Here is a 17,565-nt window from a genome sequence, read left to right on the forward strand (position 1 = left end):
TTTCTATTTTTTGTTTCTTTTCTTTTTTCTTAAATACAGAAAAAGAAAAGCTTCATATTTATTTTTAATTTTTATTGAAAATATTTTCTTTAATTTTTTTCTACTATATTTTTACTTTTGTGTATACTTTTTCAAATTCGATTTTACCCCTATCATCTTATTGTACTCTACTTCAGTGTATTTATTTTTTTCAAATTCCCAAATGATTTCCTTTTTTTTACCCTCCCCCCACTTTTTTTCCTCTAATCTGTCAAACCACTTTCAACACCCAGACCAAAACACGCCAAGGATCTAGCATCATCTATTCGATTTGTGTGTGTGTGTGTTTAATTTTTAATTTTAATATTTCTTTAATTTTAATTTTTTAACTTCAATTTTTTTTTACCTCACTAATTCCTTTTCTGTCTTCAAAATGACAAAATGAAGGAATTCACCCCAAAAGAAAGAGCATGAAGAACAACAGCCAGGGATTTAACCAACACAGATACAAGCAAGATGTCTGAAACAGAATTTAGAATCATGATAATAAGAATACTAGCTCGAGTCAAAAATACATTAGAATCCCTTTCCACAGATATAAAAGATGTAAAAAATAGCCAGAATGAAAATGAAAATGCTATAACTGATCTGCAATCACGGATGGATGCCACAGTGGCAAGGATGGATAAGGCAGAACAGAGAATCAGCGACATAGAGGACAAACTTATGGAGAATAATGAAGCAGGAAGAAAAAGAGGGGGATTAAGGCAAAAGAGCACAATTTAAGAATTAGAGAAATCAGTGACTCATTAGAAAAAAGCAACATCAGAATCATAGGGATCCCAGAAGAGAAAGAGAGAGAAATAGGGGAAGAATTTTTATGTGAGCAACTAATAGTGGAAAACTTTCCTAATCTGGCAAAAGACACAGACATCAAAATCCAGGAAGCACAGAGGACCCCCATTAGATTCAACAAAAACCGACCACCAACAAGGCATATCATAGTCAAATTCACAAAATACTCAGGCAAGGAGAGAATCATGAAAGCAGCAAGGGATAAAAAGTCCCCAACCTACAAGGGAAGACAGGTCAGGTTTGCAGCAGAACTATCCACAGAAACTTGACAGGCCAGAAAGGAGTCGCCGGATTTATTCAATGTGCTGAATCAGAAAAATATGCAGCCAAGAATTCTTTATCCAGCAAAGCTGTCATTCAAAATAGGAGAGATAAAAAATTTCCCAGAAAAACAAAAATTAAACGAGTTTGTGACCACTAAACCAGCCCTGAAAGAAATTTTAAGGGGGACTCTCTGAGGGGAGAAAAAATGAAAAAATATATATATATGTAAATAAATAACAAAAACAACAAAGATTTTAAAGAACCAGAGAACACCAGCAGAAACCCCAACTATACAAGCACCAAAATGGCAATAAATGCATATCTTTCAGTATTCACTCCAAATGTCAATGGACTCAATGCTCCAATCAAAAGACATAGGGTTATAGAATGGATAAGAAAACAAGATCCATCTATATGCTGTTTACAAAAGACCCACTTTAGACCTAAAGTCACCTTCAGATTGACAACAAGGGGATACAGAACCCTCTATCATGCTAATGGTCAACAAAAGAAAGCCAGAGTAGCCATACTTATATCAGACAATCTAGACTTTAAAATAAAGACTGTATCAAGAGACCCAGAGGGCATTATATCATAATCAAGGAGTCTATCCACCAAGAAGACCCAACAATTGTAAACATTTATGCATCAAATGTGAAAGTACCCAAAATATATAAATCAATTAATCATAAACATAAAGAAACTCATTGACAGTAATACCATAATAGTAGGAGACTTCAACACCCCACTCACAACAATGGACAGGTCATCTAATCAAAAAAACAACAAGGAAACAATGGCTTTGAATGACACACTGGACCACATGGACTTAACAGATATATTCAGAACATTTCATCCTAAAGCAGCAGAATATACATTCTTCTCCAGTGCACATGTAACATTCTCCAAAATAGACCATATACTGGGACACATATCAGCCCTAAGTAAGTACAAAAAGATTGATCATACCATGCATATTTTTAGACCACAACGTTATGAAACTCGAAATCAACCACAAGAAAAAATTTGGAAAGGTAACAAATACTTGGAGACTGAAACATCCTCCTAAAGAATGAATGGGCTAACCAAGAAGTTAAAGAGGAAATAAAAAAGTATGTAGAAATCAATGAAAATTATAACACCACAACCAAAAACCTCTGGGACACAGCAAAGGCGGTCATAAAAGGAAAGTATATAGCAATCCAGGCCTTCCTTAAAAAGGAAGAAAGATCTCAGATACACAACCTAACTTTATGCCTTAAAGAGCTGAAAAAACAGCATATAAAACCCTAGACCAGCAGAAGACAGGAAATAATGAAGATTAGAGCAGAAATTAATGCTATCAAAACCAAAAAAAAAAAAAAAACAGTAGAACAGATCAATGAAACCAGAAGCTGGTTCTTTGAAAGAATTACCAAAATTGATAAAACACTAGCTGGTGTGATCAAAAAGGAAAAGGAAAGGACCCAAATAAATAAAATCAAGAATGAAAGAGGAGAGATCACAACCAACACAGCAGAAATAAAAACAATAATAAGAGAATATTATAAGCAATTATAAGCCAATAAAATGGGCAACCTGGAGAAATGGATAAATTCCTAGAAACATATACACTACCAAAACGGAAACAGGAAGAAATAGAAAATTTGAACAGACCCATAACCAGTAAGGAAATCGAGAGAGTAATCAAAAATCTGCCAAAATCAAGAGTCCAGGGCCAGATGGCTTTCCAGGGGAATGCTACCAAACATTTAAGGAAGAGGTAACACCTATTCTCTTGAAGCTGTTCCAAAAAATAGAAATGGAAGGAAAACTTCCAAACTGTTTCTATGAAGCCAGCCTTACCTTGATTCCAAAACCAGACAGAGACCCCACTAAAAAGGAGAACTATAGAGCAATTTCCCTGATGCACATGGCTGCAAAAATCCTCAAAAAGATATTAGCCAACCAGAACAACAATACATTAAAAGAAATATTCACCAGGACCAAGTGGGATTTATACCTGGGATGCGGGGCTGGTTCAATACCCACAAAACAATTAACGTGATTCATCACATCAATAAAAGGAAGGACAAGAACCGTATGATCCTCTCAATAGACACAGAGAAAGCATTTGACAAAATACAGCATCCTTTCTTGATAAAAACCCTCAAGAAAGTAGGGATACAAGGAGCATACCTCGAGATCATAAAAGCCATATATGAACGACCCAACGCTAATATCACCCTCAATGGAGAAAGACTGAGAGTTTCCCCCTCAGGCCAGGAACAAGACAGGGATGTCCACTCTCACTACTCTTATTCAACATAGTATTGGAAGTCTTAACCTCTGCAATCAGACAACACAAAGAAATAAAAGGCATCCAAATTGGTGAGGAGGATGTCAAAGTTTCACTCTTCGCAGATGACATGATACTCTATACGGAACACCCAAAAGATTCCACCAAAAACTGCTAGAATTGATTCATGAATTCAGCAAAGTTGCAGGATATAAAATCAACACACAGAAATCGGTTGCATTCCTATACACCAATAATGAAGCAACAGAAAGAGAAATCAAGGAATCGATCCCATTTACACTTGCACCAAAACCCATAAAATACCTAGGAATAAATCTACCCAAAGAGGTGAAAAATCTATACACTGAAAACTATAGAAAGCTTATGAAAGATATTGAAGAAGACCCCAAAAAATGGAAAAAGATTCCATGCTCCTGGATAGGAAGAACAAATATTGTCAAAATGTTGATACTACCAAAAGCAATCTACACATTCAATGCAATCCCTGTCAAAGAAACACCAGCATTCTTCACAGAGCTAGAACAAATAATCCTACAATTTGTATGGAACCAGAAAAGACCCCGAATAGCCAAAGCGATCTTGAAAAAGAAAACCAAAGCAGGAGGCATCACAATCCCAGACTTCAAGCTCTACTACAAAGCTGTCATCATCAAGACAGTATGGTACTGGCACAAGAAGAGACACTGAGATCAATAGAACAGAATAGAGAATCCAGAAATGGACCCACAAACGTATGGCCAACTAATCTTTGACAAAGCAGGAAAGAATAGCCAATGGAATAAAGACAGTCTCTTCAGCAAGTGGTGCTGGGAAAACTGGACAGTGACATGCAGAACAATGAACCTGGACCACTTTCTTACATTGTACACAAAAATAAACTCAAAATGGATGAAAGACCCCAATGTAAGACAGGAAGCCATCAAAATCCTCGAGGAGAAATCAGGCAAAAACCTCTTTGATCTTGGCCGCATCAACTTCTTACTCAACACGTCTCTGGAGGCAAGGGAAACAAAAGCAAAAATGAACTACTGGGATCTCATCAAAATTAAAAGCTTCTGCACAGTGAAGGAAACAATCAGCAAAACTAAAAGGCAACCGACAGAATGGAAGAAGATATTTGCAAATGACATATCAGATAAAGGGTTAGTATCCAAAATCTATAAAGAACCTATCAAACTCAACACCCAAAAAACAAATAATCCAGTGAAGAAACGGGCAAGAGACATGAAGAGACACTTCTCCAAAGAAGACATCCAGATGGCCAACCGACACATGAAAAAATGCTCAACATCACTCATCATCAGGGAAATACAAATCAAAACCACAATGAGATACCCCTTGCACCTGTCAGAATGGCTATCATGAACAACTCAGGCAACAACAGATGTTGGCGAGGATGTGGAGAAAAGAGGATCTCTTTTGCATTGTTGATGGGAATGCAAGCTGGTGCAGCCACTCTGGAAATCAATATGGAGGTTCCTCAAAAAACTCAAAATAGAACTACCCTACGACCCAGCAATTGTACTACTAGGCATTTATCCACGGGATACAGGTGTGCTGTTTTAAAGGGACACATGCACACCCGTGTTTATAGCAGCACTACAACAATAGCCAAAGTATGGAAAGAGCACAAGTGTCCATTGATGGATGAATGGATAAAGAAGCTGTGGTGTATATATACATTGGAGTATTACTTGGCAACCAAAAAGAATGAAATCTTTCCATTGGCAACTATGTGGATGGAACTGGAGGGTATTATGCTAAGTGAAATTAGTCAGAGAAAGACAAAAATCATATGACTTCACTCATATGAGGACTTTAAGAGACAAACCAGATGAACATAAGGTAAGGGAAACAAAAAAAACTTTAAAACAGGGAGAGGGACAAAACAGAAGAGACTCATAAATATGGAGAACAAACTGAGGGTTACTGGAGGGGTGGTGGGAGGGGGGTGGGCTAAATGGGTAAGGGGCACTAAGGAGTCTACTTCTGAAACCATTGTCACACTATATGCTAACTAACTTGGATGTAAATTTTAAAAAGCAAATAATAAAATGAAAAAAAAAGTGGTGGCATGCAGAACTCTCTGAATTCAACAATGTCCTCAAAACTTCCAGAAATTCCACTTGTGAAATACACTTAATAGTATAATACATTAAAAAGATCAATTTAAAAAAATGAAAATTATGTTTTCCTTGAAGTGATTTTGATATCTGAAAAGTGATATCTCAAGCACATTTCTTAGTCTATATTTTATACAAAGTTGATAAACTAGACCTTAAAATGCAATAGCCATAAGGGAGCTAAGAGATTGAAACATATATTTGAGTTTACAATTTGGTTTTAATGAAATCATCCGGCTGAGTGTAAAAGCAAACATCTGCATCCTTGTTTTCTGCAGGAATCTGTGGCTAATTTTTGTGCAGAACAAAGAATAGAGTAATTAGCATGTTTGATGAGTTTTATAAAAAATATTTTCACTTGCCAAAAGAGAACATATAGTTCTCTGATCAGATGTTGGGCAAACCTGAATTAATATCTGTGATTTTCACCACAATACTGAAACAGAAAAGGGATTGTTTTTCTACTTTATTCAAAATCAGTGCAATTATCATTACTCTTTAAATTTTATATAAATACCTTTTGTAGGGGTGTCTGGGTGGCTCAGTCGGTTGAGCGTCTGACTTCGCCTCAGTCATGACCTCACGGTTCGTGGGTTCGAGCCCTGCATTGGGCTCTGGGCTGACAGCTCAGGCCCTGGAGCCTGCTTCAGATTCTGTGTCTCCCTCTCTCTCTGCCTCTCCCCAGCTTGCTGTGTGTGTGTGTGTGTGTGTGTGTGTGTGTGTGTGTGTGTCTCAAAAATAAATAAACGTTAAAAAAATACCTTTTGTGATAACAGTTGCATCTGCTTATATTAATTCATATGGAGCATCTGTATTACAACTGCATTAGTCTAAATCAAGAGTTTCTTAACAGTTTTGGCAGTTTTGACATTTGGGCTAGATAATTTTTGTAGACAGGGGATATTCTGTATTGTGTAATGCTTAGCAATAGCCTGACCTCTCCCACTAAATGCCACTAGCTACACACTAAATGGCAGTAGCAACTTCTCTCTCTGCAGATTTGATGACAAATACCACTGTTTCAGGCAATTCCAAATGTCTTCTAGGGGATAAAGTCAAAACCAGTTGAAAACCAAAGCTAAATGAAGATTGAATAACCATTTTCATTTCAAATTCAAGATTCATTCATCCATTGGTTGAGCTTATACTATGTAAGAAACATGGCCCAATGCTTTTTTGAAAACTAGAGACACAATAACTGCCTTTGTTTAATATAAGTGTCTGAAAAGCCTAATTTGATGAATTTATAAATCCATGAGGTCAAAGATTTATCCAATTTTTTTCAACCTTAAACATTGCTGACTTCCTTTAGTGTGGTTATATTTTTTCATTTGTTGTTTAGTTAGCTTCGTGTTTTTTTTGTTTGTTTTGTTTTGTTTTGTTTTATTCCTGTATGTGTTCCAATCTGGGTTCCCACCACCTCCAAAACCATTAAGTGATTTTAATTACTCACTTATTAAAGGGCATGTAAACATGAATATGATTCTAAGAGTAAAAGCTATACAAAGTAGACCCATCATAATGTCCCCTCCTCTGCATGCCTATTACTCAATTCTTTATTTTCACCATTTTCCCATCCAGCCCCTTTAATTGATCAATCTCTTTTAGTTTGGGTTAACCATCCTAATTTTCTTTTGCATAAGAGTGTGTCGGAATGGTTTGAATATTTGTGTTACTCCTAATTCGTATGTTCGTATGTTGAAATCCTAATACCCAATATGATAGTGTTAGGAAATAGAGTTTTGGAGAGTAATTAGATCATGAGGGTGGCATAGCCATGAATGGGATTAGGGCACTTAGGAAAGGGACCCCACCTACTTCCCTTAGCCTTCTCCACTTATGTGAAGACACAATAAATCTGCAGTTGGGAAGAGCACTCTCCCCCAACCATCATCAGGGACCCTGATCTTGGAGTGCCAGTCTCCACACCTGTGAGAAATGTGTTATTTAGAAACTATCCAGTCTGTGGTATTTTGTTATAGCAGCCCTAACGATTAAGATATATAGCTATGGAGGCATTTTCCCCTTAGGTCCCTTTTCTTACATGAAGAATAGCATATATCTGTACTCTCTTGCATTTTGCTTTCTGCACATCCTGGAAATAATTCCAGATCAGTTTATAGAGATTTCCTCAGTCTTTTTACAGCCAGATCGTATTTGTGTGTGTGTGGATATACCAAGCGTTTCCCACCATTCTTCTAGGTTTAGGCTCTATGTTTCTAATACGTTTCAGTTACAAATAACGCTGCAATGAATAACCTGGTGCATATATATGGTTGCAGGTATATTTTCCAGTAGTTTCTTAGCAGTGGGGTAACTGGGTCAAAAGGTATACATTGCATTTTTTTTTTTTTACATATTGCCAAATTCCTCTCTTGAATGATTGTACCAGTTTGCATTTCAACCAACAATATGGGAGCCTGTCTGTTTCCCTACAACTTTGCCAACAGAATGTATAATCATACTTTTTAATTTTTGAGAGAGCTTAAACACTCTTTCATATTCTTAGTTCCATATATTAATATGATATTTGATATATGATTATATCATATGACTTATTTTTGACATATATTTATATATGCTATATATTATATATATAGAATTGTGTGTTCACGTCTCTTGTTTTGCTACTGGGTTTTGGACAATTGTTTCAAAAAAGATGTTTTACACTGTCCTATGATTATGTTTTTATCTATGACTCTTTGCACCTCTTTTAGATTTTTGCTTAATAAACAAGGTTGTTACATATGAGGAGTCTGGCTCCAGGCCAGGATCCTATGTGTGATCTTTCAGGACCAACTGTAGTCCAATACAAAGGCTTTTCCTGGCAGGCAAATGGCTTAAACAACAAATATTTGTTTCTCCTTTCTCTGGAGGCTGAAAGTGCGAGATTGGAGGGATAGGTGTGCTGGCTTGGTCTGGTTCTGGTAAGGGTTCTCTGCCAGGTTGCAAACAGCCAACTGCTCCTCACATGGCAGGAAGGGAGCTTTCTGGGGCCTCTTTTATAAAGGCGCTAATCCCATTCATAAGCACTCTACCCTCATGACCCAATTTCCTCCAAAAGACTCCACCTTCTACTATCATCTCAGTAGGGGATTAGGATTCGAGCACAAGAATTTTGTGAGATACAAACATTCAGTCTGTAACAGTGTTCTTTTTTTTTTTTTTTTTTTTTTTTTGCTTTGTTACCCAGTTGCTGAAGTGGGTTTCCTTTTCTCCTCTCCTTTCCTCTCCTCTCCTCTCCTCTCCTCCTCTTCTCTTCTCTTCTCTTCTCTTCTCTTCTCTTCTCTTCTCTTCTCTCCTTCTTTTCTCTTTTCATTTTCCTTTCCTTTCCTTTCTCTTCCTTCTCGTCCTTCTTTTCTTTTTTTTTGTTTTTTTTGGACTTTTCACTTTCCCAGAGTCGTACATCTGTTTCCAGGAATGCCCATTTCAACCCTGTTTGCGTCTTTAAATCACATGCACATTGGGGTGCCCTTCCCTGTAGCCCATGCTATTTTCTGGCCAGAACTGTTTTGTTGTTGTTGTTGTTATTGTTGTTGTTGTTGTTGCTGTTGTTCTATTTTAATAATTTTAAATTTATGATAAACTTAGTTTTTTAGGCAGTCATTTCAGACGAATACACACAATTGTTAATTAACCTGTTTGTATTCCCCTCTGTTTTCCCACTTTGTCTTTCTTACCACAAAATCTTAAGGTGGGTTGGGAGTGGGAAGGAAGCACACAAGTTTGTGTGCAGCTTTAGTGTTTTTTTTTACTTATTACTATTTTGAAGTTTGGGCAATAGCTGCCTTCAATATATGTTGAGAATGTGGTTTTGGGTCAACTTTAATCTTTGCTTCTTTTGTTGTATGGGGAGGAAATACTGGGAAGTAGGTGGCTATTTTGTCACCATTGTTGTCAGCTATCTCAAAGCACCAAACCATTACCTTGTAAAAGAAATCCTTACTAACAAACATGTTCTGGGAGAGAGATTAGACTTCAATTAAGCAAGTCAGGCGAACATGTAGAATAAATTTTATGGACTATAAACAAAAAGACATAATTAATAATTACGTGCATAGCTTTATTCATATAGCCCCAGTACACATTATATTTAATTATCATCTTGGTTTTAGTGTCCATAATGCATAGAGCAAATGTGTACATAGAAAGGTAAGAATAATTTTAGGGAAAATCTCAAATGATCCTAAGGTTTTGAGGCACTCTGAACCATTCAAGTTGTATCTACAGACCCTGAATGTATGATATCCAACTAATAGATGAACAGCTCAGATGACAGTTGTCTCCACACCTATCATAGCTGCTTTGAAATATATCTTATTTTTCAAACAGGCTTATTTATTTATATACAAATATTGCCTTTCTATACCTTCAACTGATGAGATGTTTTCTCCATGAATCAAAATTACAGTTAATAAGTATTTAAAAATACTTTCAAGTTAATAAATATTTATAAATCTCTCTCTTTAATGTCTTTTCCCCAAACAGAGCTGTATAAATGATCATGAAAGACCCCCATATCTTTATGTTTTATTGTAGTAGTTCTCAGTATCTAACAGACTAACAAAATATTCAGTGAATATAAAGTCAAAGTGTAAGTATCTTCTAGGAATATATACAACAAATGTAGACCTTCCAAAATATGTCAATTTTTAAAATATTAAAAGACAGGCATAATGCACTGTAAATGTTATGAAACCTTTAACTTTATATTATGAAAATTTGAGTAATTTTTTCATTATGGTCACCACTCTTGGAAATGCTAGAATTTTTAATGTTACTCCAAAAGCTGGAAACAATAAAATAATCTCTTTAGTTAAATTCTTTGAGTTTCAATTTAAGAATCTTTAAAATGGATAAACTTTTACTTTGAAAGGTTATTGTGAATATCATCATCTATTAAAATACCAGATGTTTTTATAAAACACCTTTATGAAATATTCCCTTAGTTAATTATCAATTGATCTGGCAAGAACTATCATATAGTAGCTTGATCACACTTAAACACAGACAAGAGATTTATAAATAAATACTATGTATGGGAAAATTCTGTGCTAGAAAGATTATTATTATTTCATTTTTTGGCAACTCATCAGCATATTGTACAATTTACTTGGTCCAGATAGAGCTCTTGGATGCAGTGTAAGAACTTCTGTTAAAAAACAATATATTTTCTTTTAAAAATAGGTTATGATCTATAGTTCTCCCTTTTTTAGGGTCTCTGTCTAGTTTTAGAGTCAGGGAATGCTGGCTTCAAAGAAAAGTATTGGAAGTCCTAACATCAACAACCAGACAACACAAAGAAATAAAAGAATCCAAATAAGCAAGGAGGAAGTCAAACTTTCACTCTTCATGGACAACATGATACTCTACTTGGAAAACCTAAAAGACTCCACCAAAAAAAACTGTTATACCTGATACATGAATTCAGCAAAGTCATAGGATATAAAATCAACATACAGAAATCAGTTGCATTTCTACACACCAATAATGAAGCAACACAAAGAGAAATCAAGGAATCAATCCCATTTACAATTGCACCAAAAAACATAAAATACCTAGGAATAAACCTAACCAGATAGGCAAAAGATCTGCATACTGAAAACTATAGAAAGCTTATGAAAGAAATTGAAGAAGACACAAAGAAATGGATAAACATTCCATGCTCATGGATTGCAAGAACAAATTTCGTTAAATGTCAATACTACCCAAAGCAACCTACATGTTCAATGCAATCCCTATCAAAATAACACGAACATTTTTTCACAGAGCTAGAACAAGCAATTCTAAAATTTGTATGGAACAAGAAAAGACCCCAAATAGCCAAAGTAAGTTTAAAAAAGAAGTCCAAAGCTGGAAGCATTACAATTCTGGACTTCAAGCTGTAATCATCAAGACAGTATGGTGCTGGCACAAAAACAGACACATAGACCAATGGAACAGAACAGAGAACCCAGAAATAGACCCACAAAGGTGGGGTCAACTAATCTTTGATAAAGTAGGAAAGAATATCTGATGGAGGGGGAGAAAACTGTGTCTTCAGCAAATGGTGTTGGGAAAACTGGACAACAACATGCAGAAGAATGAACCTGGACCACTTTCTTACACCATACACAAAAATAAACTCAAAATGGATGAAAGACCTAAATGTAAGGCAGGAAACCATAAAAATCCTAGAGGAGAAAACAGGCAACAACTTCTTTGACCTTGGCCGCAACTGCTTACTTGACATATCTCCAGAGCCAAGGAAAACAAAAGCAAAAATGAACTACTGGGACCTCATCAAGATAACAAGCTTCTGCATAGTAAAGGAAACAACAAACCTAAAGGCAAACTACAGAATGGGAGAATATATTTGCAAATGACATATCAGATAAAGGGTTAGTATATAAAACCTATAAAGAACTTTTCAAACTCAACATCCAGATACACATAATCCGTGAAGAAATGAGTAAAAGATATGAACACATACTTTTCCAAAGAAGACATCCAGATGGCTAACAGACACATGAAAAAAATGCTCAACATCACTCATCATCAGGGAAATACAAATCAAAACCACAATGAGATACCACCTCACACCTATCAGAATGGCTAAAATGAACAATTCAGGAAACAGATATTAGTGAGGATGTGGAGAGAGGGGAACCCTTTTGCGCTATGGATGGAAATGCCAACCGGTGCAGCTCCTCTGGTAAACAGTATAGAGGTTCCTCAAAAAACTAAAAATAGAACTACCCTATGCCCCAGCAATTGCACTACTAGGTGTTTATACAAAGGATACCAAAATGCTGATTTGAAGGGGCACATGCACCCCAATGTTTATATCAGCACTATCAACAATAGCCAAATTATGGAAAGAGCCCCAATGTCCACCAACCATCAAATGAATAAAGATGTGATATGTGTATACAATGGGATATTACTCAGTAATCAAAAAGAATGAAATCCTGACATTTGCAGCAATGTGAATAAAACTAGAGTGTATTATGCTAAGTGAAATAAGTCAGAGAAAGATAAATATCGTATGATTTCAGTCATATGTGGGATTTAAGACACAAACAGATGAACATAGGGGATAAGAGGCTCTTAAATAAAGAGAACAAACTGAAGGTTGCTGGAGGAGTGTTGGGTGAGTGGATGGGCTAAATGGGTGATGGCATTAAGGAGGGCACTTGTTGGGATGAGCACTGGGTGTTATATGTAAGTGATGAGTGCACTCTTAAACCATTATTACACAATATGTTAACTAACTTGAATTTAAATAAAAAATTAAAAAATAGATTATGAAATGGATTAATAAGAAACTGTAGTATATATAAATATTCATGTCTTCGCGGTTATCTTATTCCAAACTCCTTCTAGAAAATAAAAATATAATAAATATTATGCCCTTTAAAAGAGCCTGGAAGTTTTTCCTTAATGGAGGCATGACAGCTTTTTTGTTTGTTCTGTTTCAGACTCTTTCAGAATAGTTGATGTGCTTATCTATATCTAGAACATAAGTTCTAAAGACTCAACAACTATAGAAGATTTGAGTAACCTGTGTATCATATTGTTGTTCCATTTTCTGTATACATGGGAAAGCAGCATGTTACATCTGATGTCTTGATTCAGTTTTACTGAATCATGAAAATGTGCCAAACTCTGGATTATATCACTAGTGCAGTGAAAAGTAGAGCTCCCGTGACATGAAGTGCATCTGAGATTCTCTGTATCAAAATCATGACTGGACATTTTTGAATTTTTTCTTAGCCTTTCTTAAAAAATGGTAAACATTATTCTATTCAAAAGAAACTATAAGGTGTTCTATCATCTTTTTAAAGAGAAGCCATTTGGGGCACCTGGGTGGCTCAATCAGTTAAGCTTCTGACCTCACCTCAAGTCATGATCTCAGGGTTCATGGGTTTGAGCCCCACATCAGTCTCTGTGCTAGCCACTCGGAGCCTGGAGCCTACTTCTGATTCTACCCCTCTCTCGCTGCCCCTCCTTCCACCTGCACTCTCTCTCCCTCTTTCTCTCTCAAAAATAAACAAGCATAAAAAAAAATTAAAGAAAAAAAAGAGAAGTCATGAATAGCCTGATATTTCATACTGTGTCAGTTTACATATGACATGTCTTAGCAAGCAGTACAACTAGAAAATAGAAAGTAATAGTATGAATTTGTTGATGTAAATAATTATGAAAAAATCATGCAAAAAATGGAACTACTTAAAAATAGTGCTGTGGCAAAATTTAAAAAAAGGAAAAAAGTCTGGGTTTACAAAGCATGTTAAGCAATGATACTATTAGAACATAGAATAACAGGGGCGCCTGGGTGGCTCAGTCGGTTGGGCGTCCGACTTCGGCTCAGGTCATGATCTCGCGGTCCGTGGGTTCGAGCCCCGTGTCGGGCTCTGTGCTGACAGTTCAGAGCCTGGAACCTGTTTCGGATTCTGTGTCTCCCTCTTTCTCTGACCCTCTCCTGTTCATGCTCTCTGTATCAAAAATAAATAAATGTTAAAAAAAAATTTTAAAAAGTCCAAATTAAAAAAAAAGAACATAGAATAACAATATACAGACTTTCATAAGCTTATGGAATAATTTGTCATTATCACATTCATTAATTTTGAAATGGTAGGGGTTAAAACTGTAGTATTAAGAGGTAGCCTGGAGAGGACGAGGTAGAGAGTTACTCCAAACAAAGAGTCAATAGAACTTGACAAACAAGATAAAGTGAGACCAAAAAATAAACAAAGATAAAACTAAGAACTGGATTTTTTTTTCTTAATAGTTTGGATAACAGCAAATAACAAAAACTTTGACAGAAAAATTTGTATGTGAGAATGATTAATTCAATATTTGGCATATTACATCTGATCAAATAGTAAGATAAACATGAAGAAATAACCCATACGAAATTGTAGGTTTGGAACCAAATCTCAGTAGACACAAAAATCTCAGTTGTAAAACCTACTTATGGAAAGATTCCTACAGATTCTGATTTCTACATTAACATTGGACCTAGTTATTTGATGTTATGGAAACATGGAAAATCTAATATGGAAAGAAGAGAAATCTATTTTAACTTAATCTATTTCCATACTTACACAGCAATAAGCTGTCAGTTTATGCACTTGCAAATTTCCATTTTCTTTCAAGATAACATGGATTTTGTATGTACAATTTGTGTCTAATTTTATCACATACTGTTATTTTAAGGCAATGCAGCAGATCTATTTTTGTCAAGATAGCATCATAATTTTAGAACCTGTGTGAAAATTAACTTCCAGATCTACAAAATCACATTCAAGTTGTCATCATTAATTCCTCCTGGTACTTTTCAAGAAAAAAAAAACACATTCACTTCCTCTTTAAAATATGCAATATAAATTCTGCTATGTTAATTGGTTCCACAAAACCAATGATTCTCACCCAGTACTTAAATACTCTGCAGGTTGTTGTTGGTTTTTTTTTTTTTCCTTTTTACACTTCCAGTCGCTCTAACCCTCTGAAGAACTCCCAATTGAAAATTTTTTTTCTTTCCAATGGCCCCTCTATATTTTAATGACAGTGGCTGCATTTCATTGGATTTCACATTTGTGTATTAGCCTATAAAAAAATAATCCACGTTATCAGAGACATCTATTGAATACTTGCAATGCATTAAATGTTGCATGAAGTAGGTAATATTTAAGGTAATATTTAAGCAGATGGAGCATGATGTATTAGTTTTCTATTACTTTGGCAACAAATCACCACATACTTGGAGCCTTGGAAAAAATGCAAAATTGTTTTCGTAAAATATTTGGGAACATTTTAAGAAATATCTGGGAAATTAGAAGTCCAAAAAACAAACAAACAAACAAACAAATAAAGGTGTTGGCAGGGCTGTGTTCCTTCTGGAGACTTCATGGGAGAATCTGTTCCCTTGTTTTTTCCAGCTTCTAAAGACCAGCTACATTCCCCACCCCCTTCCTCCACCTTCAAAGTGCATTGTTCCAACCTCTGCTTCCAGTTGTCCCAGCTCCTTCTTCTGTCTTTGATCTTCTTACTTCCTTTGCCAATGGCATTTTGATTACATTGGGCCCACCCAGATAATCTAGGATAATGTCCCCTTCTCAAAATTCTTTTCTTTTTAATTTTTTTTTAACATTTATTTATTTTTGACAGAGAGAAACGGAGTGTGAGCGGGGAAAGGGGCAGAGAGAGAGGGAGACAGAATCTGAAGCTGGCTCCGGGCTCTGAGCTGTCACCACAGAGCCCAGCGCAGGGCTCGAACCCACGAACTGTGAAATTATGACCTGAGCTGAAGACAGATGCTTAACCGACTGAGCCACCCAGGTGTCCCTCAAAATTCTTAATTTTATTACATCTTCAAAGATGCTGTTGCCAGGTAAGGTTCTAGGGATTGGGAGGTGGGCATCTTTGGGAAACCATTATTCTGTTTAACCTTCATGAGCCAGAGAGATACATATCTTTCCAATGTTGCTTAGCATGTTAGGTAGCAGAGGTCAGAACAAATCCAGATTTTATGACTCTGAAATAGCTCTTATAGCCTCCACCCTTCTGAAGCCATCTAACTACTTTAACTCCCAAGAAGAGTACCAGAAAAACACATACTGTACATATTAATGACTGCAGAAATGAAATAGCCAAAGAATACTTTTTAACTCCTTCAGAAGTAATATGGGCATATATTACTTTACTATAAGTGTTGAGAAACTTTTTTATATTTCTTTTCACTGCTAGACAAAATAAAGGGTATAGAATTGCATTGTTTGACTTTGATTCTAAAAAACATCCTCTTCTTTGCCACATGTTCTCCCTACCTATATTTATTTAAAACCAGTGTGCTAGACCTCTGTGTATCCTGTATACATGTGACAGCATTAAAAACATATCCAAAGTGTATTAACTTTTCAGAGCAGTGGATACCCACTTTAAAATTATTGAATAAGAAGACTTAAAGAATTGATATGATACCAAAGCACACAGGATAGACAACTCTAGGACGCCAGGTCAAAGTAGAGTATATCTTACTGTCATTGACTTCTTCATCTCATTATATACGTTCTCTTGAGGCAATGAAAATCATCGTGTGCTCAGCAGAATTTCATCATGTGCTCAGATGTGGAAAACAAGAGAGAATATCAGTAAAATAAACAACCAAGTTGCTACTTGGGAATGAGGGTCTCCAAATATATTTTAAATTCTACACTTAGCTACATAAATTCTTCAAATAATATTTATTGGGTACTCACATTAGAAATTAATCTGCATACAGATAAAATATCTCATTTTATTCAGAAGTTCATAAAATCGAGATTCTTATTTCCCAGTCTCTCTTGGGATGTCTCTCTTCTTTTCCATCTATTCAAATATTACTATACCTGTAAGACAAAACTAAAGCTACATTTTCACTTTGAACACAGCTTAGTATCAAACACTCACTGTATTTTGTACTATCTGGTCACTTCTGGCACTTCTGTACGATATAATTTAATTATTTATAATGTATTTTCTGGGACTAGTGCCTATTATAAACAGTACACAATAATCTTTTAAAATCAGAACAAAATAAGCCTTTTGAAAACAGGATCACATGATAAACGCATTTATACCTCCTTAGCACTGCAGCTGTAAATATATTGTGTACACAATTGGTATTGAATACAGATTTCATCAGATAAGTTTGTACCAGATAAGGTCCTTTTCCCTTTTTTATAGAATTAGACGAGAATGGGCAAAACAAAATTTACTCAAATAATAAGCATACATGCAGCTAACTAATCTTTCAGTTTTCCAATAACATATTGGCCTAGATGTTTATTTCTAAAAAATAGATGAGTGACGATAAGTTGATACATGATTATAAACTCACTAAAGCAAGCACAATAGACAATGTGTGTAAAATAGGTGTAAATGTCATCTAAAAATCAAATGTTACTTAATATTTGAGTAACTCTCTTCTAAGAGAGTGAAAAAGAATCCAAGTCCTAACTTCAAAAATGGTACTGCCATGAGTATTCAAATAGACATATTAGGTAGCCGGGCAATTCAGCC

General features: G+C 35.6%; 1 pseudogene; it reads left to right on the forward strand.

Moving 5' to 3' along the window:
• The first annotated feature begins 12,180 nt into the window (after window positions 1–12,180).
• The window catches only part of LOC124514206 (ATP synthase F(0) complex subunit C2, mitochondrial-like), a 92,809-nt pseudogene continuing 87,424 nt past the window's right edge, over window positions 12,181–17,565 (forward strand).

The sequence above is a fragment of the Lynx rufus genome, unplaced genomic scaffold, assembly GCF_022079265.1.
Source record: "Lynx rufus isolate CCGP_SWC_20201006 ecotype Redwood Valley unplaced genomic scaffold, mLynRuf1.p SCAF_2, whole genome shotgun sequence".
NCBI classification, from domain to species: domain Eukaryota; kingdom Metazoa; phylum Chordata; class Mammalia; order Carnivora; family Felidae; genus Lynx; species Lynx rufus.